General features: G+C 45.0%; 1 protein-coding gene across 1 annotated transcript in view; it reads left to right on the top strand.

Annotated features, from left to right (window-relative positions):
* Window positions 1-20,565: 20,565 nt before the first annotated feature.
* Window positions 20,566-22,629, top strand: part of LOC135388862 (lachesin-like) — a 200,255-nt gene continuing 198,191 nt past the window's right edge. Inside the window, exon 1 of the mRNA XM_064618712.1 lies at window positions 20,566-20,609. The gene's annotated coding sequence lies outside the window, so the exon portion shown is untranslated. The remainder of the gene's footprint in view (window positions 20,610-22,629) is intronic.

Genomic DNA, 22,629 nt, shown 5'->3' with positions numbered 1-22,629 from the left:
TGAAATAAATAAATCAGTGACAGTGTGTTCCCTAGCTTCACTAGCTGTTTCTGTGTTTGTATTGCGTATTGTACTTAAAAACGCAGGCTCTCAATCAATGTTCAACAAGGCTCTGAACAATCTCGAAATGCAATCCAGCAGCACATATTCCATTGCTAGACAAAATCTGTTACAAGTTACAAATGTTGTCACACGAGGCACTGCACACAAATAGCTACACATGTAATGGATCTTTACTGAAGCTACTGTGTAAGACCTCTATAAATTATGTTGGTAGACAATTAGGATCATTAGCAACGTCAGAGTGGTCGGTCCGTTTGTGAACTTTACCGGCCCGAATGTGCTTCAACGTGCATTGAGATCTTCGCACGACCACATCAAAGGCCCAACCGCACACGACGATTTCTCGACGGGAAACCGGCGAATTTTCTCACCGGCACGACAACTCTGCGGAGAAACGGCCGGACACACCGCATGCACAGATTTTCACACACAGATTTTTTTTGAAGAGTAGCAAGCCAAATATTGGCTGACCTCTCTCAACACTTAACAACAACAAGAAGATTTCCACTGCTGCGGACGGTGGCGCCATAGCGGGAGTTTCGTTGGTCTGTCTTAAATATTGACTTCAAGCTAACTGATAAATATTTTGCTACACATAGAAAAGTTGTAGTGGCGCTCCGAATAATTTTTTATTTATCTTGCTTTAGCTTTCGAAATGCTCGCCCTTACAGAAATGGTCCTGGAGTTTCTGATGAGCCTAGGATGAGTTCTTAATGAATCATCAACAATGCAACACAAATGCAAGGTCTAGTGTATTTTGACATCACATGAGCATCAAAAACCTTACAGAATTTTTAAATTAACTTTTTTAATGAATGATGTACGTAGTATTTTTATTGGGTTCGTGTTGCGTGAAATCATTAGGTTCAATGCAGGACGTCCTGAATTCCACCAGTTCCTTCCGTGCTGAATTAGACGTCGTGAATTTTACCACAAAAAACAAAAACAAAACAAAAGAAAAAACAGCGAACGTGGTTAAAATGTCAAATTTATAATAAAGCAGCTGAGGCTATAAAAAGTTTGTGGTGAGCAAAACTGGGTGACTCAGTGAAGCACACCAGGTAATGGCAGCAGTTCTTTTATCGTTTGGATCGTGTTTTTATTTCTGTTTCACATGTGTAGCATTTTTGCCAGGAATTCTGATTTGGAGGCACGCTTAGAAACACTGTTTTTCGTTTCTGTTTGGCCCAGAACATGCTCCAACTAAGATTTTTTCCAGCCGATCATTTTAAACCTCTTTAGCCAATGTCTTGAATAACCTTGAACAAGAGGCTGAGCTTGAGAAACAAAATGTCATGTTTATATCTAGTGCAAAGGTACAGATACTGCTTGTATTTTGGGCATTTCTTCATCCAAGTAGCAGAAAGAACGATTTCAACAACAGAACCCCGCACAACGCAGCACAACGCAACCATTATAACGAAACAGGAGATTTGGCAGCGGCTGCGGCTTGCCTATGCCGCTACAGCGCACACGCGACACGCGACAGCATAGGCTATATGCATATGCTGTCGCATAGGCTTGGCTACATGCCTATGCTGTCGCATACTCGAATGCAATAAAACTTTTCGAAAAGTGTAAATTTCAAAGTCGCAGAAAGTAAAGCCGTAGCAGAGATATTATCAACTTAATATAAGCAAGCATTTAAACGGCTTCGGGTGCGTAACTTGCCTGCTGCCAATCCTGGCCAATCCGCATCGCGGCTAGGCGCGTTTTGCAACCGACAGTTGTTACTTGGCTTTCATTTTGTGTGTGATCGGCAGTTGTATACCGTTAATGACGCCATGCACGTTCTGGCAAAGTGGACAAACGAAGACACGTGGGACGTGGGAGCCATTGTGCACGTGCATAATGGTACAAAATAGGCTCCGCCTCCCGTTTTCAACAAATCAAGGGCGAGAAAATTGTCATTCGGGATAATGGTTGGCTAGGAGCGTGCTATGTGGTGCAACTCACCCTTTCATCGTCACCACCACCACCACCACCACCAACATCATTTTTAAGAGTGTACCTTCTCAGCACTAAAAGGTCGGTTGTCAAGTTTAGCAAGGTCGTTCTTCACTGAACACCGAATTGAATTGCACTTATTTCCAGTATAACCGTAGGGAGGCAAAAAGGCAGTAGGCTTGACAAGGCCTCGGCCACCATATATAGGATACAATGTACACATGGCAAGTAGCGAACGACAGTCAAAAATAGATGCTCCAGCATTCTGAAAAGATAAGCCGGCCATACAGAGACCTACATGCGTTAACACAAAACAGTTCTTTGATTCTGGATAAACTTACATCATTAATATTTATGTTTCTTTGTGCCATTTCATTCAATAATTTTGGGAGTTGATGTGAGAGGCGATGAAAACCGAAATTTGTTCTACACTTGGGTAGGGTATGTTGTTCTAAAAGCATATAGAGAGCTGTTACATCGGTCTTACAAAAGGGAAACGCCAAAATGTGCTTCCGATGTCAAGTTAACAACTTTGTTGTCACGGACGTAAAACCGAAGCAAACAGTGTCTGTAACGTTCAGTAAACTTTATAACCTTACAGTTTAAGTAAATAGATGAAATGCGGTTCCTGTGAGGCAGATTTAGCACACTACTCAGTACCCTATTCTGTTGTATTTGAACCTTTCCTAGGTTGAAATAGGACGTCGTGCCGCACATTAATAATCCATAACTCAGTAGAGAATAGAATAAACTGTGCTATCACAGTAAATCATTTTACACCTTTATTTTCTCAAAAAAAGGTGTATTCTTATAAAAACACAATTTTCTATTCCGCAAAGGGTGCAAGAAGAGCATTACTAAAAGTGTAATATCGACATGCACCACGTTTTATGCAATGTCGATCAGTAAGGGTGTAAAGTGGGGTGTTGAAACAGGTGTTTACCGTCTAATAACTTTTTTTACACCCCATTTGAATTGGAAATATGTGTTAAAAATTGTGTTTTATTTCGTGAGAGAAAAGTTATGCTGGTTTTACAGCTCCGCTCAGCATGTAATCGCATTATAGACGATAACCTGTGTTAAAAACACAGTGTTTGACAGGGAAGGATGTTAGGTATTTAGCTGATACCTTTGACTCGTTGCAAGCGTGAGTGTTAATTGCAAAAAACACATTCCCGTCACCGTTACAAACGTTTCCCGCCCTACCACATGTAACGAACGTGCCCCAACAAATTGTATTTTAGTATATGATCCATCCGACACGCCAATATAGGCTACTGAGGGTGCCCGAGTTCTCTCCAAGCCTCGGCACTCACGTTGGTCCCACAGTGTTTCCAAGCTAACGAGGCGTGCCTGCGACGCATTGCGCTCCGGGTTAGGTTCTACGATGGAACCACGGCTGGAAGCCTGCCGTGTTCAAGGTGGTTGTAGGAAAATTTAATACGACGTGGAACGGTCAGTACATGGACAGCGCCTCAAAACAGGGTGGTGCTTGCATGCCATAGAAGCAAGAACGTCGAACTGTATGTCTCGGCCACTGGTCTCGGCATGCTGCCGCAAAAGCTTCTATTACACTAGCTATTTGCGAGGCAATATTTGCCAGCAAACAATTCCATCATAAAATGCGTTTTCAGTAGAACACTCCCCTTTTAAGGGTGATTTTGTTTTTAAACGCCCATTATAACAGTGTTTTATTAGGAATACACTTAAGTACAGGGTGTATTAGAAAGCACCCATCATTTGAGCCTAAAGGCAACACCAAAAAGGTGTTCGCCATGGGAGAAGCCATTTACACACAAAAAAAAAAATGTAAAAAAGTTTACTGTGTAGTATGGTTGTCGACCTTCATAATTTAAGAAAATTTGTTTGAGAGCTAAATGAACGTATACCAACTGTTGCATCATCGCTCTTATATCGATTTAGTGCCTCTTTAGGTCCGAAGCATAAAAACAAATTCTCGAACCTACACGACGACGTAGCAGCAAAAGCATTTTGTTACGAAAAATTAGAATAACCAAAAATCTGATGCAAACGACAACACGAATACGGGCAACGATGCTTGGCATTTAAACTGTTTTCCATCCTGCTTCCACAGGGGGGCGTGATAGGGAGTTTAACTTGATGGCGATATTTGGCTGAAATGGGCCGGGGCCAAGTGTTGGCTTTCGCTTTACCCGCCTTCAAATGCACGCCGCTCGAGTTGAAATTTCCATTCGAGAAAACAGCTCCGAAGCCGTCGTTACTGTAACGAGATCGCGAGCAAGCTGGAGCTTTACGTTCAATCGGGCCTCAAAATAGTCCGCGCCAAGAAATCCCAGGCGGAGTTTCCTTCGATGGATGGTACGAGGAAATGGCCGTTTCTTCCCAACACCGCTAAAGCGTTCTCGGTTAATGAGGAACATTATCCGTGTGTTCTTATTAATCCGCGCGAATCATCGCAGAAAGCGATTCGAGGAATGGCTCCGGAATTAGAGCTCTTTCATTGTAGCTTTTTTTCTCTCCAACGATAGAGGCATGCGGGTGTAGGACCCCGAATTTCTATGTCATGGGACAACTGACAATATCCGAGGTTGGAAGTTTCTCTCATATAGGGTGAGACAAAGGGGATAATATTTGTTGTTGTAGAATAGAATATTATATTTAATATTGTTCTTTGCGTGAAATGGAGAGCCAATCTTTAGTCCATCACTGCGTCCATCTTCGGGGATTGTATGTTCGTTCTTCTCAGTCGTCTTCTCAGATCCCGTTCCTTTTCGTGAGAGAAAGTAAGCTGCTCTTTTCCCAGCGAGGCGTTAGTTTACTGTCAGTGTATTCCTAATGTACGTTTACGTATACAGCATGGCAAAGTTTCGGTAGAAACCACATTTGCTTGTCCCACATAGGAACTGAAATGTCTAGCTTCCCTCCCTATTACAGGAATTTCACTACATCACAAACTGCTTAGCTTTTTAGCTTCATCCTTACTGTGTCTACTGACACGACAGCAGAGGTATTTAGTTCCGTTACTTGTGGGGTAGAATATGGCCCGCGGCGATGAAACGCCGAAATCAATCAGTTGTTGTTGTTTAGTTTCATTGAACCGAAACATCAACACACCATTTCTTCTGAAAGTATACAAGAACAAAGATGGCGGAGATTCAGACAACGCCACCTACGGGAAACAAACAAACTTGACCGCTTAAACGGTGGGTGGTGGTGGTGCTGACGAAAGGGCTCGCCGTCGTCAGCCTCATAGAGGTGGGTAACGTCACGACTGATGCCCTGGGACCTAACCTGCCTAAGCGGTCCTGACCGCTTAAACGACATGACGTAGTCATCAAGAGTCGTCCAATCACGAATGTACTTTCAGCGGCCGCGTAGCTATGGAGACAAGCCGTCATGGGCCACATGGGCAGTCACTGCTAGCCAGAGAAAACCTGTTTTGAAATGTTCTTGGGCGATTTGCTCATGCAGACGATATTCCAACTCTGTATGTCCACGGTTCTTGGGTTCCTGGGTTTTCTTCAGATGCTTTCAGACATATGTCGGCACAGTTCCTTTAGAAGTCGGCACAAGCCGCACATTCCCCAGGGCATCAGTCTACCACATGTCCACGTTGTGAAGAAGTGAGAGGAGACGTTAAATACGCTTTCTGTTCGATCTCTATATAACCTTAGAACTGATGGTGGTCGTGGTGGTGACGAAAACCGGCTTGCCGTTGTTGGCCTCACGAATGTGGACTGGTTCACGACTGTAGGCAGGCCTTAGAACTGAACTTCGCCGCATAACACGCTGAAGACGAACCATTGCACGGAAGGATGATTTGTAAAGAGCGCGGGACGTAAGCCGTTTTGAGACAATTAACGTAACTGCATATAAGTGTAACAACCTGGCGCACGTCCCCCATTTCTAAAAATCAGGGGAACGAACGATGTCATTTGGGATAGTTATCCAGTAGCGTATTATGTGGGGAAGTTATGTTTTAAGAGTGTCGGCGAGATTCTTTCTGCAGCAGAGTTCCTCCGCGTGTCTGGTTGGTCTACAACGATTTGCGGACTGCTTTGTAATGTGTGGCAACCATGAGGCTTCATGGGTCGCCAGCCCCCATCGTAGTAGACATTCTCCACCAAGTTCAGCGTCTACATGATGAAGGTCATCATATATCCCTGCAGTGGATTCCTGGTCACTGCGGTTTAACAGGCAATGAGGAGGCTGACAGAGTAGCAACGGATGCCCATGCGTCCCCGACAGCCGTGCCCATTGTGCTGTTGAGAGGTGACAGAAGGACCCTACTACCTGCGTGGTTTCGATCCTTGGCTCTGCAGCAATGGCGCCGGGACATCACGGCTCAATCTCTCACGTATTCGGTAGACCCAAATTTTGTCGTCTTCTTTCTCTGCCCTTTTATATTACGCCATTTTACCTCCCTCCTGCGGAGACTGCACCTCAATGTGGCTTTCACCCCACAACTCAAGTGCTTGATCAGACACGAGATGTGACACAAGCCTCTGTTCCACTTGCGGTGTCGTTTCCAACTCCCAGCACATTCTTATGGAATGCCCACTCTACTGCCCGCAAAGGCGGATACTGTGTGATGGGCTTGCCAGTATCAGCAAGAGACCGCTCAGTTTAGCTGCACTCATTGGCCCCTGTGAAGATCCTGTGCTCCATCGTCGGGTTCTTCCCCTGTTCATGAACTTCCTGTCATCCACTGGATTGCTCCAGACGTTTTAATTCTTCATCTTCATAGAATGTTCCACGTGCAATGAGGTAGGGTACCGCACCACCGCGGTGAACCACCCCATCTCATTGTCATCATCTATTGTTGTTGTTGATATTGTTGTTGTTGAGACTGGGGCAACACAACAGGATTTACACAAGGCGTTGTGTCAGTTAGAGGAAGTTCACATCGGGTAACCTGCTTTGAACGTTCCGTATCTAGGTGGTTTGGAATGGTGTTCATCTGAATCGTGTTCCCATGCTCATGAAAACCGTGAGAGTATTACTAGGATTTATTTCAGCACGATTTATTTTGGAACGATTTATTTCGGAACGATTTATTTTGAACAGTTTATTTCGGCCACCTCCCGTTCATCTTTGGTTACCAGTCTTTTACGTTCACTTCCAGTACCCTTAGACAATTTGTGACGTGTGGATCAATTCCTCTCCATCATCTAACTGAAAAAAGAAAGAAAGTAAGCTACTACAAAGGCTTCAACGTATTTGGCGCGTACTATTGACGTGGGGCCTTCGTTAAAAGACATGTCAAACACGTTATGCAGGACGTCATCAAAATCATATTTGAACGAAAGCTCTCAGCCGTATGTATCAGCATTGAGGTTTCCCTACCGCAGAACAACAGTCCATAGCTGATTTCTCCGGGGTGACCGGCATGTGCCATTCTCCTCTTTCCTTTGATTCTTTCGTCTCCATTTTCTTCTTCTTCTTTCCTTTCCCATCAGGATCTTCAGCGTCGGCTGACAGAAAACACAAAAAGATGGGTTTCTGTCGGACGTATTCCTCTCCCGTGGCTGTGCGCACTCTTTTCGTTTTACTCCGGTCAGTCTCTTTTATTCTGGACCCATTGTGACCAGTTGGCATACGGCGCCGCCAAGAAAACCGGCGGATTGCGCCCTGGGGACGGAGATGTGCCTTCCTCGTCGATGTAGGTTTCAATTCCTTTCCTTCAATTCTGCTCTGGCTGTTGAGGTCCAGACTCCATCGTCCTATAGGACAAACCTTATCGTCCTCTTCCCTTATTCCCTTATTATCTTATTCTTTTCTTCTTTCCTCGTGCAGCTCTATGCTTGACGCGAATTCGTTTCATATGCAGTGACTCTGTTACCACAACTGGGTTTTCTGTCTGACTCTGGGTTTTCACGTGTCTTGCTGTCATTATTTTCCTACTCAACCGATCGTTGGCCGCATGCCTGCTCTAATTAAATCGCTTATGGGTAGAAAGAAAATGAAGGAAGCAGGAGGCTCTTTTGCTTTGTGTCTCGTATCGCTCTCTGTTGTAAACGCGGTGACGGTTTCGTACATTGACAGTGGATATAAAGTCGTCCGAATGGAATTTGTTTTTATTGCATGGGATACAGCTAAATAGCACAAGTGAGCTAAGTGTGGCGCTGCAGTCGGCTTTAAAGCGTCAGCGAGACAGAAAAGGGTAGAAATGTCGGGATCGGAAGATCGGGGGGGGGGGGGGGGGGTGTATGTTTATTATATATATATAAAAAAAAAACTAGGAGGGAAAGCTTAGCCTGCGTTACGGCGGCTTGCTATTCCTAGGAAAGACAGGAAAGAAAGAAAAAGGAAGACAACAAGAAAACCAAACATACAAAAAGGAAAACAAACACGAAATTGATCACAGTTCACCCAGAAGGCCACAGATCCGCAGGAACTGAACAAGTACCTTTGTCGGAAGATGGCCCTATGCAACTATACAGGCAGACCTGACTTCTTTTTCTTAAATATTACTATTATTGAACGTCATCCCCCCCTATACCGTATTTCAACGTGCGCTTTGCAGAATGACCCCAGGATTTAGCTTTTTCGCGACTTCTCGTGCTGTAGACGCCATAGTGTAATGATTTCCATTCTTGCTCTGTGCTCATGATTGGATACCTCTCTATGCCAAGACGGCTCCGCGGGTATTCCGGTACTTCCAAAATGTCCAACAAAGCCCTCCTCGTATGCATTCCCAACAGCTTCACTGTCCAGTGTGTGCAACAGGAGAAACCATAGAACACATCACTTTGCGCTCTACCCGATTCACACACCAAGGGAATGAGCTGAAATCTTCACTCGATGAAAGAAGGAAGTCACTGAAAAGGTTAGCCAGCTGTAGGACTCGAACCCGCATCTTCTGGATTACCGGTCCAGGGCTCTTACCAATTGAGCTAAGATGATGCTGCTGCTGATGATGATAGGAGAAAAAAAAATGAGCTAAGCTAACACGCCTCTCCAGTGTCTTCCAAAGGTGCGTCATTTGAATTCCAATTCCCATCATATCTTCACTCGATCGTCTGGATAACAGAAACTTCTATAGAAAGAAATTCCTTCTTCTTCTTCTTTTTAGAAAGAAAATTCTTTCTTCTAGAAAGTTCTATGCTCTAAAAGTGCTGGACGTTTCGAAGACCAAGATGAGGGACTCTGCACTATCAGTTGCTCTGAACTGTGCAGTGAGCTATGAGTGATAAATATACTTGCGGTCAAACCTGTGTCTAAGAGCAGACACGAAGTCCGCCATTCAGGGCGATGGACATAAACATGCCAATAACAATGGGAGCGCGTACAGCGACATCTGTGGACCGCTACCATCACAAGGCCGACTCGCTGGACGTGGCGCATTTTTGCGTAGGTGACACTCATGGTGATTCTGCTGACAGTCCTGTTACTCAATTGCAAGATCTACCGATGTTCTTGCATTTTGAGAGAATATACTCTAGGAACTATTTCGTTTGAACAAACTTCTCAAAGAAAGTTCACGAAGCCGGCTACTGAGCCCATGACGTAGCCGATAGAGGGTTGAGAACATGTAACACTGTTGCTCGACGAATGGGCGATTATTTCACCACCAGGAGTCGCCCGGCGTCTTTTCGCCGCAATTTCAGTCGTGATTAAGTAATATTTAGCGTTTTCTATCCACATAAAATTTGCATTGTGTGTTTCTTTCGGAATAAGCTTTCAAATGCCGCTGACAATAATAACGGCTTGCCTGTTGCTTTACAGTTCTTTAAGTTTCCTATGCTACGTAACTTAGTGTTAACTAAGAAAAAATCTTTAAATGCGGTACCTTTATGGGGTTACCTTCCGAAACCAGGATCTTCGGGCGCTCGCACCTCTCACGAAGCTTTCTTCTGTAACTTATTCTATAACTTCTCATTCCTTCTTCACCTCTTCCACAACTTTTATGTAGGGACGAACTCGGCTGTCGACGATGGTGGACCCTTTAATATGCAGTTAAAAATCACCCGAAATCTTTTCATTTCCTTCTTTTCTCTGCTTGCGACAACGAAGATTAGCTTCAGTCACTGTTACAGTCCCTCCACTATTGCCTTTCCAAGGTACTTCAGCTACCAATCACGGCAGGTTGAAACTCATTAGTAAAACGTGACACCAACTTGCTAATTAAAAACACGCCACCCGGTCTCAATCCAGCGATTCTTTATTGTAATCCATCGTTACAGACAAAAGCTCTTCGACATATTACACTTCGCTCGAACGAATGGACCAGACCTTTTAGCGCACACATCACAGAAGAAAAAAATAAAAAATGAAGAAGAAGCGCGATAGAGAAGGATTTAAGACGACGAATCAGGTTTTATAAGTTGTTTCCTCGGCTCTTCAGACGTTCTCAATCTTACTCGTCTCCGTTGCACAAAGGATGGTAACACGAGAGCGGTAATCCCCCTGCATAATCCCGGGTTTTAAAAGATGTTGTTAAATCTGAGAAGATAACACGGGTTGGAGTTGATAAGAGGAAACAAGATGCATTGAAAAAAAAAAAAGGAACAGAAAGTAAGTAACAGTAGATCGGAGGAGATTTCTTGAGCCCCGTTAATCGTGCCCGTCTACTGCTCCAGACAAGCTGCCCAAGCAGCACAATGTACTGAAAGTCGAGTGCAATAGGGGTGGACGGTATGTGTCTTATCAATGTTCTTTAGCTTCATGAGTCTGTTCAAGGCCTTCCACCTACCCGTCCACCCCTATTGCACTCGACTTTCAGTACATTGCGCTGCTTGGGTGATTAAAAGAGCGAGAGTACTTTGTCAAAAAATCAGAAAAACTGGTGGTGGCTGCAGGGCTTCCTGAATGTCACCCTTGGTGTCGGCGTACCGGAATTTTGCTTCGATGTTGTACGATTAAGTGGAACTAACTGTGTAGGGAGAAGAAATGAAAACAATCAACAATAGAATGCAATAACCAATAAAATTTGTTTTCCTTCTAACTATAACACTGACCTACTAATATCATTGTTGACGATGGCTACACATTAAGGTTCAGCGTGTCATAGGGGCTTTGTTTTCTTTTTTATGTAGCCCTTTTGTGCTCCACCGGCTCAGTTGGAAGGAGTAATAACACCCTTGGAAATGTCGCTTACAATACATCTACACTCTTAAAAATAATCTTCACCATATAGCACGCTCCTAGCCCACCATCATCCCGAATGACAACGTTCTCGCCCTAGATTTGTTGAAAATGGGAGGCGGTGCCTGTTTTGTGCCATTATACACGGCACAGATTAGGCTCCGCCTCTTGTTTTCAACAAATCAGGGGCGAGAACGTTGTCATTCGAGATGATGGTTGGCTAGAAGCGTGCTATGTGGCGAAGTTCATTTCTAAGAGTGTACCTGGTACAGCGTTTTAAATGGAAAACACTCCCTGTGAAATGTTTGCCTCCATTACTCAGACTTGTACGTAACGCGTTAAAAGTAATTGCGTTACTACTAATCAATTACTTTTTGGAGTACTTTTGCGAGTAAACCTTTGGTGTTCCGGGCAAGTAATTTTTCAAGTTACCTCATTACAAATTTTGGTAATCGATTACTTTTCGAGTAAGCTTTATTCATAGACAAAGCCAACCCACATGCCCCATCACAGCCTTTCCTATCTGCTTTCCTTTCCGCTACCACAGGTGGAGGTCATTCTAATAGGATTCTGCATGTGCATTTTGAGTGCCTCAGGGCACCTTAATGTCTCCCTAACGCAACCTGCTCTATGTACTGTAAGTCAAGCTTCAGACATAGGGAGAAGATCACAAGAAGGGCACGTTATAAAACACGTGCACGGTGCTCTTTGCACGATATGTCAAGGGCGTAGCATGTCACGCGCAATGTGTCACGTGCCCGTTTTTCTAATTCCCCGCCACTCGTTAGCGCGAGACGTGCAAGCACGTCTAATGCTAACGAGTAAAAAGACGGGCACGTGACACATTGGGCGTGACGCATGCTACGCCCTTCACGTATCGCGCGAAGAGCGCTGTGCACGTGTTTTATCACGTGCTCTTCTCGACGAGTGCATCGCCATGAGTAAAATCTTGCAGCCAAAGAGAGGACGAAGACACAACGGTAGAAACACACAACAGCGGAACTGCAGACTCTCAACTAAAGGATTTATTGACAATACGTCAGTTAAAAGGCGCAAGAAAGGCTATGTACCAACTACCCCAAATTTCTACCTTGGTGAGTGCATCGCCCCTCGTTAGAACGTTACGCGTGTAAGCGAAACGGGAAGCGTACGCCTTTTTTGTGAGACTTATGATATTCATAATTATTAGCACACAAAAGGCGTATGCCTCCCGTTTTCAACAAATCAGGGCAGATAACGACATCATTCGAGATGATGGTTGGCTAGGAGCGTGCTATGCGGTGAAGCTCATTTCTAAGGGTGTATGTTTGAACTTTGCATGATAAATCTGAAAACTCCCTTGTCATACAGCGATTCGGTACCGAGGCATGCAGTTCTGCTGATGAAAAAAAAGGTAAGGCAGAAAGTCAACAATAACAAGAAAAATAAATACTGGGTGAACAATGGGCGTTTTGCAAGGTCATAGCACTCAATCACTTGGGAGTACGCCTCCGAGACGATGCATGCATTTTTGAATAGTCAATGAACTCGAATCAATAATGCAGGACGGACGGCGCTCCTGTTTAAATTGCCATCCTATTCAATTAAGGAGCTCAATACTCACGTCATGGACTCCTTCTTCCCAATCTTCTATATTACTGGCGGTCGATTAATGAAGTTTAAAAGACAGAGTAATGACTAATGAGACACAACATAAAGTGGACTGTGAGACAGAAGCGGCTGCCGATTTGCACTGTGAGCCTCTACGTGTCAACGTGTACGAGTCTTTGAGTTTGATATTAGTTTTCTTCACATGGGACATATCTTTGTCCGCAGCTGGTATGGGGGTAGATGGGACGATAAGATTTTAAACATTTACAGCTACTGGTATGATAGCATGATGCAATCACATGGCAACCGTATCACGTGATAGACAATAGACGCGTAATACTTGCAGCGATGCTTCTCGACCTTGACGTTACGGTCGTGGCGGCACGTTAAGGACGCGAGCGAGAGGTGATGCCGCTCCACATGCACAGCGAGAGCGTAATCAGATAAGTTGCACGCGTGTTTGACGGAACGATTCGTAATAGCGAGTTCTACAATGTTAAGCTCAAAAACGGTAACGTAACAACCGTCTCACCCCAAGCAGCAAAATGTACTGAAAGTCGAGTGCAATAGGGGTGGACGGGTAGGTGGAAGGCCTTGAACAGACTCATGAAGCTAAAGAACATTGATAAGACACATACCGTCCACCCCTGTTGCACTCGACTTTCAGTACATTGTGCTGCTTGGGACGTTGTAAAAGTGAACAAGTGACTAAAATCGAAACTTTGATATGCCGCAACAAGTGCAAAGAAAATATCTGAAACGATGTAAGAATCGGGTGGTGGAAGAAAGAAAAATCCGCGAGCAAGCACAGCGCTAGTGACATCAACGTCAGCGCACTAGAACTACACTGCACGACCCGCATTGCTTTGTACTTTTTGTATTGTTGACTTTAGAACCACGAAAAAGTGAGCAATTTTGTGGACGGCATGTAAAAAAAAATTACATGTGCTCTAATATTACGTTGCTGTTTTTAGAACATGACACTACCGTTCGGTAAATGTTTTGGAACTCTGACTCATGCTAACGGAGCCCGATAAAAATGTCTGAACGCCAACTGCTCGTGCATGCGTCTACTGGGGGCGTAGCTCTCTAGTCGTAGCTCGGGGTTCTGACAGAATGGGATCTGTAAATCCCGCGTGTAAAATCCCGCGTGCTCACCACACGCTGTGTCGGCGGTATACATAAACTTTCTGTATATGTGTTCTCCAGTATGTAACCTTGGTCCACCTTCCAGCCTCCAATAAAAGTGTGTAGGGTAGAGATAGAATACGTGTCAAGTTGGGGGGGGGGGGGGGGGGCAACGTGTACCTCCATCGACAGATTCTTTACCTAATGACAATACACTCGTCAAGGGATGGATACCTCTTCTCCCAATACAGCTGGCCTTTTTGCCGATGTTCTGGAATTATTTTATTTGTGGCGCAGGGATAATACGGCGTCATGTTCACAATATTTTATTAATCGAATCACACTCTGAGAAGAAAAACAAATACTGGGTTCTTTTAAGTCCCTTGGGTGCCTAGATGCATTGCGACAACTGTTACTCCCTTTCGGGACTAAATACGTGGTAGTGTACGCGAAGGTTAGGGACTATATGCGGTGCAGGGGAGTAAGTTTCAGGGTCATTGCACTAAAATGGGGAGTAACTGCAATCTAATGGGATGGAAGCTGTGATAGCGGCCAATTTACTCGTTTTCTTCTCAGAATGTACATTGAGTTACGAATGGTAAACAGGGCTTTAATGTTGATACCTACAAACCGTTGCTACTAAAATGTGTACAAACTGCGACAGTTACGTGCGTACAATCCAGCGTTTCTACGTGCATTTATCGAAGAAGGTTAAATTTGATTGCTTCTCTCAGTCCTCATTTAAAAGGGAAGCCTTATTGTGTACACTAATTACATTATCATCACGTACATAGTAGCTTACACTATTTATATGTCATCGCTTGCTAAACATCCAGGTTCCCCAGACCAACATACCTATGTACCTACTTTATCACCAGCGCGGAAACTCCTGTTCAACATCCTATACATTGCTGTCTAACGAAACCTCTTAATACACCGTATCCGACGATAATCTATCTCATTACTGAATTTCACCATCGTTCCTCCTTAAATTGTGAAGCTGACTATGGCCGACATCGTCCCTAATAGTTCGCTCACCAGAACACTTTGCATCGGAACTGTGATTAGAAATGATTAATATGATTACCCGCTAATCTATTGTGTTTCAGACCAAGCGACGTTGCAGAGAGGGTCCAGGAGGGAGGGACAACCGAGAGGGAACCGTATTGTGTGTACGCGGAAATCGGAACCTTTGTCGGGAGAGGGGAGCACTGGGGATTAACATTTTGAATCCTCGGGAGACCTACTTTGGGAATCAGCTTCCCGAATGAGCGCATTTCCAAACCGAAGACCAGATGGTTCCCTGCGTCTCGGGGACTCATGTGGCTCCCTCTGTCTACGTCGACAATTCGAGTGTTGGGTTTCAACTTCACTTTCGTTCTGTTGGAGAGGCTCTACGTGCATCGGAAATTTTCTATCAGGCTTAAGGCTTAAGTATAGGCTCTATTCCATGCTGTTGTTTGTTAGCGAGAGGAGAAATTGGTTGTTGTCAGCCGGAATATCGTCACTGTTGCCAGTCGGAATTTTCGCAATGTATGTAACCAACTTTCGAGAGCATGGATCGAATTAACGCGAGGAAGTATCATTGAAAGTTTTCAGTGAGTTAGGATCGGGACTGGCTATTATCGATGATCTAGTTATTACCGTAATGGCAGCGGGCTGATTTGTGCATTCGACATTCACCTCTCACGCTTTTCTCATCTCTTCTCTCTCTCTCTCTTCATCTCGTCCATCATTTCCCTGTTCGCCGTTTCATTTTCTTAGTGCCATTTTCCCGTAACACGTGAACAACAAGAACTGTGGGCGGACTCACCTTACATGTAAATCGACTCCCAATTAATTAATTAACAACAACAACAATTAAATTATGAATGATGATGTCATGGGGTGTTCCCCACTTAGCTTCAATTGTTCTTTATGTAACGCATCATTGTTTTCCCGTCGTCATTCCGTCACAGGAGGAGGCATAGCACTGCGGAAGAAAGTCTCGGTGCCTAGCCTTGTTGAAGACCCTCCACAAAACGCGAATGCCCGCGAGGTCTGCTATTGGCCGTGCCTGCGACGTTAGTCAGAAACAATATCCCATGGTCCACGGCCGCATCCAGCCCACCAACGCTCTGTTCTCAAAGCGCTTCTGACCTTTTTTGGACACTGTAGGACTTTGGTCCTCACTGTAAGGTGACTGAATATACCATCACCCCACGACCAGCAATGGTATAGCGTATCGCCCCTGGTGATGAAACTCCGCCATCATAATCATCAAATAAAGTTGCTGCTTTTTACAGTCTTTTTACAGTTTTTACAGTTGTAAAAACTGTAAAAAGACTGTACAGTGCAGGCTTACAGTACTGTACAGTGATGTGCTTTTTACAGTTGTAAAAACTGTAAAAAGACTGTAAAAAGCAGCAACTTTATTTGATGATTATGATGGCGGAGTTTCATGACCAGGGGCGATACCCTATATACCATTGCTGGTCGTGGGGTGATGGTATATTCAGTCACCTTACAGTGAGGACCAAAGTCCTACAGTGTCCAAAAAGGTCAGAAGCGCTTTGAGAGCAGAGCGTTGGTGAGCTGGATGCGGCCATGGACTAAGCAGTTTTAACAAGGAGAGTGGACGTGAGTCCAGCTGATTGAGAAACCCAGAAAGTGTGGTTCGGGAAGGTTGGTAGTGTGTGTAATGAAGAAGGATGTGCTCTATAGACCCTTCAGACAGCACCTGGGACAGTGAACTTGTCTCATGCAGTAAAAGCACCGTTGAGTCTCATCCGATGAATTAACGCAGCAACTTGACGAGAGGTGTGTCGTGGCACCGGGAAAGCGAGCGTTGGATCAACTCTTCCTAGCCTAGATCAACCGAACCTCTCTTATTCTTTTTATTCTTTTTCTTTACTCTTTTTTTCTTTATCTTATTTATTTTATTTTTGGGAATAGCAAGCCGACACCCTGTCTGGGTGACCTTTCCCTCGTTCCTCTCCTTTGTTTGTTTGTTTGTTATCATTAAACATATCCCCTCCCCCTAGATTCCGATCGCCGTTGCATTGCGCGTGCAGAATTTTTAATGCAATAACGTTGCCAAACTTGCTTTAAAGGAACAGTGTGAGCTCACTCCATCATTTTTTTCGTTTTCGGCTGCGGTGGTATACTCTGACCACTAGCGCCTGAGAGGAACCTTTGACCTGCACACCATCTAGAAGCCCACAACTCCCTCTGAGAGCTCGTAAGTGAATAAGGGTTGTTGACGTCACTCCGTGACGTAGAGAGTACCCCGCAAGTAGTACGCCGCGCAGTATCCGTCGCAAACATAATTTTGTGGGAAATGACGCTTCCCGACTGCTCGCTGCGCTGATGCTACGTCACACTGATGGGATCACGACACGCGAAGAGATCGGGCCGGGACTTCAATGTCACGCCGCGCCACTCATGGGTTCATGGTTGAATTTTGTGAGCGTTTTCGTAAATGATATTGCGCAGCGACAAGACTCGGTTCAGAGAAATATTTGATTGTTTGATTGAAAAAAGAGAATAGTGGAGATTTCAGCGAAATATTTTGCAACGCTGGCTTCTGATAGACTTGCTTGATCAATGAAACTAGTTTTCGAGCAACACATTTTTTCGCTTCTTTGAGCGAACAAAAACAAAACAAAAATAACGACACACGAAGGAATCCCGCTCGTACGTTATAGAACTACGCTGTCGTTCCTTCGATAGCGAAACAAAGCAATAGCGGCTCTCTTTAAAACAAGAAACTTGGTATACACTTGTTCCGCGCACCAACTGCACGAGAAGTTGTGCACGTCATCGCGCTGGAAGCGCCACCGCCCGAAGGGCCTCCTGTGAAGCGAGGCCGCTTGTGTTGTTGCAGATGAAGCTCATTGCTGTGGGCAAAGCCGACAGAAATGTGGAAATGGCCGGCCACATGTGGGGCTGCTGATTCCATAAACTGGTTCCGCAGAGATGAGTCAAAGCTTCAAAGGCGAGTTGCCGCCGGCTTCATTCCCAATGGATTGGCCGAAGTCGTCTTTGTTCTTCCAGGAGGGAAGATCGGCGGTAATTCTCTCCACGAAGATTAAAGTTGATGTGCTGGCGATGGCGTTTCGCTTCCATGCCTTTCCTTCTCCCTGGATACAGCTCTCTCTCTCTCTGTTGTGCTTCTCGGAGGGGCCGGTGGTTTCTGACTTTATGTGTTTGGATTCGGTCAGTTTTTTTTTTTTTTTGGTCTGTAGTATGTGCACGTGCTGGGGTTCCTCAATTTCCGCCTTTTTAGTTTCTTTTGCAACGCGCTATGTGTGCGATAGGGTCTCATACGTGTGTTAGTCAATTTGATTGTTGGGAGCGCGAAGGGATGTTGGCGTCGTGTCGAAATACTAGAAACAATATGGAGATGTGGTTCCGCCACCTGGGTACCACATTGGGTACGGTACCGTACATACCGTATATCGCGCGCGTTATATATATTTTTTGTCAGATCGCTCTTTTTTTTTAGGAGGTGCGCGTTTTTATATACTGAAGGTTTGAGTAGCTTGCAGATGTGGTTAACGGAGTAGTAACGGAGTTACATGTCAGTCGAGACCAAGAAGTCAAAGCCGCGCTGTGACATCAACGAAAAATGAACGGAATTCATACGTTGCGTCGTCCGTGATTTGTGATCGATAGAAAAAAGAAAAAAAAAGCAATTTACGCTTTGCCTCTCTCTTTCTGTCTCGTTCGTTTGAGAAAACCAATCCGAGGTCTCTCTGCACTGTCCCGCTTCTTGACAACGAGAGTGAGTGAGAGAGAATAATTGACGCGTGAACGCAACGGATGAGCCCTGTTCCTTTTGTGTTGATGTCAAGGTAACACCATCTTTCATTCCACGAAGAGGAAGGTTTACACTTTACGAGTAGTGGCCCTTTAAAGGGACTATTGTTTCCGGGAAGGTATGTATGTGAGACCGATGCGGTAATGTTCGCCACCGCTTCACAGTCAACTTGGCCAGGTTTCTCTTCCGAAAACACTCTTACACATTAAATAAACGAGTTTTAAAGATTCGCGCTCCCTCTGCAGCTAACACCATGATGACGTAGCCAGGCACTACCAACCTTCCCCAACCGCACTCTCCGAGTGTCTTCGTCAGCTGGACTCTCGCTCCTTCTCCCTATCGAAATTGCTTGGTCCCTGGCCCAATCCAGCCCAGCAACGCTCTGCGCTCGAAGCTCTTTCGCCATTTCTGGATACCATCGGACTTCGATCGTTATTGTGAAGGGGCTCGTTATTTTATTCCCCACATTCCCACCAGCAATGGGGTAGAGTATTGCCTCAGGCGATGAAACTCTCCACTCTCCAAAGTCAAAATAAAGTAGCAGTAGTAGTAGTTATTTGCATTTCGTAACTCTTACCAGACAAGAGAAAATGTAGAAATGACATTACAAAAGACCACGGAATAACGGTACAAAGTAATATGCTGATGCAACCGTGATATGGAGAATGTCCATGGCCAGTTTGACGAAGCTTGACATCTATTTTTCATTTCGGTCGAGAAGATGTGGGTTGACTTGCCAAATTTCGAAGCTCAACTCAAGGAATTGAAGTTACTTCAAATATGATAAATGACTACTGAAAATGACAAATTTCACTGTTGCACAAAAGCAATTGAACCTCTATTTTTCTGCTGAACCAAATATGTACAAAGTCCAGACGATATGGTTCGTGAAAAACCTTGCATTTTGATGTGGCGAGGGCGGTCTTGATTTCATGGCGGGGGGGGGGGGCGGTCCCCCCCGCCCTTCCCTTTAATCCGCCCCTGCTTGGCGTTCGCATCGCAATATACTACGTGAAAAGTCCTCGGTAAATACGCCTACTTTCGCTTACCAGTGCAACCTCTAACGTGACCCTGTTGAACGCGGTCTTACTGTCCTGGCCGTACGAACACGTCCGACCCAAATCAAAAACAACATTCCGCAAGCCGATCACAGAGCAGACGCCGTCACCTAGTATTCCGGCTCGCCCGCCCTCCTGCCGGTCGGTCGCCAAGGCTATCATGGTCTCTCCTGCAGGTCCCTGATTGGTCTCGTCCGCGCCAAAGGACGCTCACTGATTGGCCTTGTCCGGGTGACGTTTCCAGAGAGGGAACCTCGGTCTACTCTCAATATGCGTCGTCTGATCTTGCCATGCGTTATCTCAAGCTGCACAGGAACAACCCCACCAGTTCGCGTCAGGGTTTGGGCGTTATTATCAGTGAGGAACGCGCTATAGTTTCGGAATGGACCAGGCCGGATGCGATAGGCCCTTCGAACTTGAAGTAAATGTAGAAGAACGAAGTCCAATCAAGACTTTTTTTCTTCTTCAGCTATTTCGCTTACAGGTGGGAGGTGGGGGGATGTGAAAGTTTAATAAATGAAAAGGAAAGGTCAGTCAGCCAGGACAAAGGTCGCCTTTTTATTAAAAAAAAGAAAAGAAACCCGATAAATCACACTTAAAGAGTGTTCATACGTCCATTCACTTATGCATATACTTATGTGTGCATGCATGCACTTATTCACTCACTATGCATTCATTTATGCATATGTTGGTCACCCTTTCAACGTTTACCATTCACACCAGATGCAAGAGTTCGGAATCAAAGTATTGGTACCTGAGACTTACTAGATATTATAGCTCTCGAATATCACAATGTAGCTTGTAATCATTCGTTTAACGACATTTTGATGTTATTCCTGCATGAATTGCTTTGCTGTTCTTGCACGTAAGGGACTTGAAACACTTTCTCTCCTTGCAGAGCATGTGTCTCACGGGAATCTACGCAAAATACGGCAGCTGAAGACCAGCCAGTGGTAAGCATCAATCATCACATTCATCATCTCACAATAAAATTGTTGTTGTTGTTGTTGTTCATGCAGATATATTGACCAATTCCGAACAAATAATAAGCCTGATGCCCGGCGAATAGTAGGAAGAGTTTAGGAATTGAACAAGAAACTGTACATCCTCCTACCGAAGCTAATCTGCACCGTTTTATATGTACAAAAAATGAGGGAACAAAGCGTTATCAGCAGCGCCCCCTGTGCGTTCCGACTTCCCGTCTTATTTATTTTCGTGGAGCGTGATAACAACATGCTGACAGTCGTCTCTGACATGGCGGGAAGGTTTCTTTTGTATGCATGTATTTTTTTTTTCTTTCTTCACTACTATTTTTTAGGACGAGGGGAGTTAGGAATGATTGTGTATTCAAGCTTGAATGAGGTTAGGAATTGCTTTATCTCCCGACAGGATCACGGTGAAGCGATGCTTAATGGGGGGAAGGGAAGGAGGGGGAGGAGGGCTAAGGCGCATAAAGGGATTACTGCCTGTTAACCCCTTCTTTTGGTATACACTATTAATGAAAAATACCCTGCTTATGGCTTTGCTACTGGGGGTGTGGTGCATATTGTTTCTGTATCGCTCGATTGTTTCGTATGATAAAATGGTGGGGGAGAATTCAATTCTCTTTTGTTTCACGTATTGAGTGACGAAGAACAAAAGCGGTTTTATCGAGTCCTGCAGGTGCGATATATTCTCCACGGAGGAGGGGCGAGGGGCCCTGTTACAATGACTGTCTTGTCTCTTGTGCATTGGTTGTGCAAAAAAAGTGTTGCGTGAGCCTGGCGGTAATGATTTAGGGTGATGTCGGGTGTGAACCGCTCGTAATGCGAGTGTGTCACATATCTATCTGTTCTCCTCCTGATAAGTAACTGCTCCGAGGCTGGACAACAAAACCGAACGAATGCAACACAACCCTGAAGCTCCTACACTCTTAGAAAAAAGGGTGGAGCAGTTGCATATTTTAGGAGGTAATAGTTGTCGCATATGTTGTGCCTAAAAGGTTGCACCTGCTACCTCACTCTCTGCCACGAATGATAGGATTACCGCTTCTGATTCGGCGAGCAAGGGGGGGGGGGGGGTGGCGTACGCCTTTTTGTAGCAATTGACATATATGGTAATTGCCTTTACCACCCTTTTACACCCTTTATCAGACGCCATGTTGACCTAGGTGGTAACTATAGAAGTTACCACCTTATCACGCCCTTTTCCCTTAGAGTGTAAGAACATGAATCAGAACACGGTCATGTTCACCAGACGCCTTTGCCTCGTCCTGTCACGTATGTATGGGACGTGTGTATATGCGAAACATGGAGGAGAGGAAGTGAAGAGAGTGCGAGGCGTGTCCCGTTAGCCGGATGAGGCCTCTCGGCAAGTCGTCGGTAAGCCGTGTCAGTGTGCCGTAGTGGTTGGTGCACTTGACCGGAATCAGCAGGAACGGGGTTGGATTCCCTCCGCCGTGTTGCTTTTCCGACGACTGCCATGTCTCAGTCTTTCATATTCGTTGCTCCTTTTCGCCGAACGCTACACAGAAGCGCACTGCAAACGTTACGTGAAGTAATATAATGCAAGCTATAGCGGCGTTACTTCCTTAACCATGGATTATCAAGTTGTTGAACTCGCAGAGACTGGAAAACGTTGAAGATCTGAACACCAATATCCGCGCTCCCCACTTAGATGTCTAGATTGTTAGAACGTATAGGTGATCCGACTTTCTCGTCTATACAACGAAGCCTTGGAGATGCAATCATCATCATCATCATCATTATCATCATTGTCGTCATCATCATCAGCTTCCGCATTTCGTCGTCTTTCCTTCACTCACCAGATTTTGCAGATTCCAAACACGTCTTCACAAGGTGCGCAAGCAGCACAATGCACTAAAAGTTGCACAATGCAGTGCACAATGCACTAAAAGTTGCACAATGCAGTGCACAATGCAAAGTTGAACAATGCACTAAAAGAGTGGCTTGGAGGCGTCTTACCGGTGCGGCG

The sequence above is a fragment of the Ornithodoros turicata genome, chromosome 3, assembly GCF_037126465.1.
Source record: "Ornithodoros turicata isolate Travis chromosome 3, ASM3712646v1, whole genome shotgun sequence".
NCBI lineage: Eukaryota > Metazoa > Arthropoda > Arachnida > Ixodida > Argasidae > Ornithodoros > Ornithodoros turicata.
This window is presented reverse-complemented; position numbering and strand designations above follow the sequence as displayed.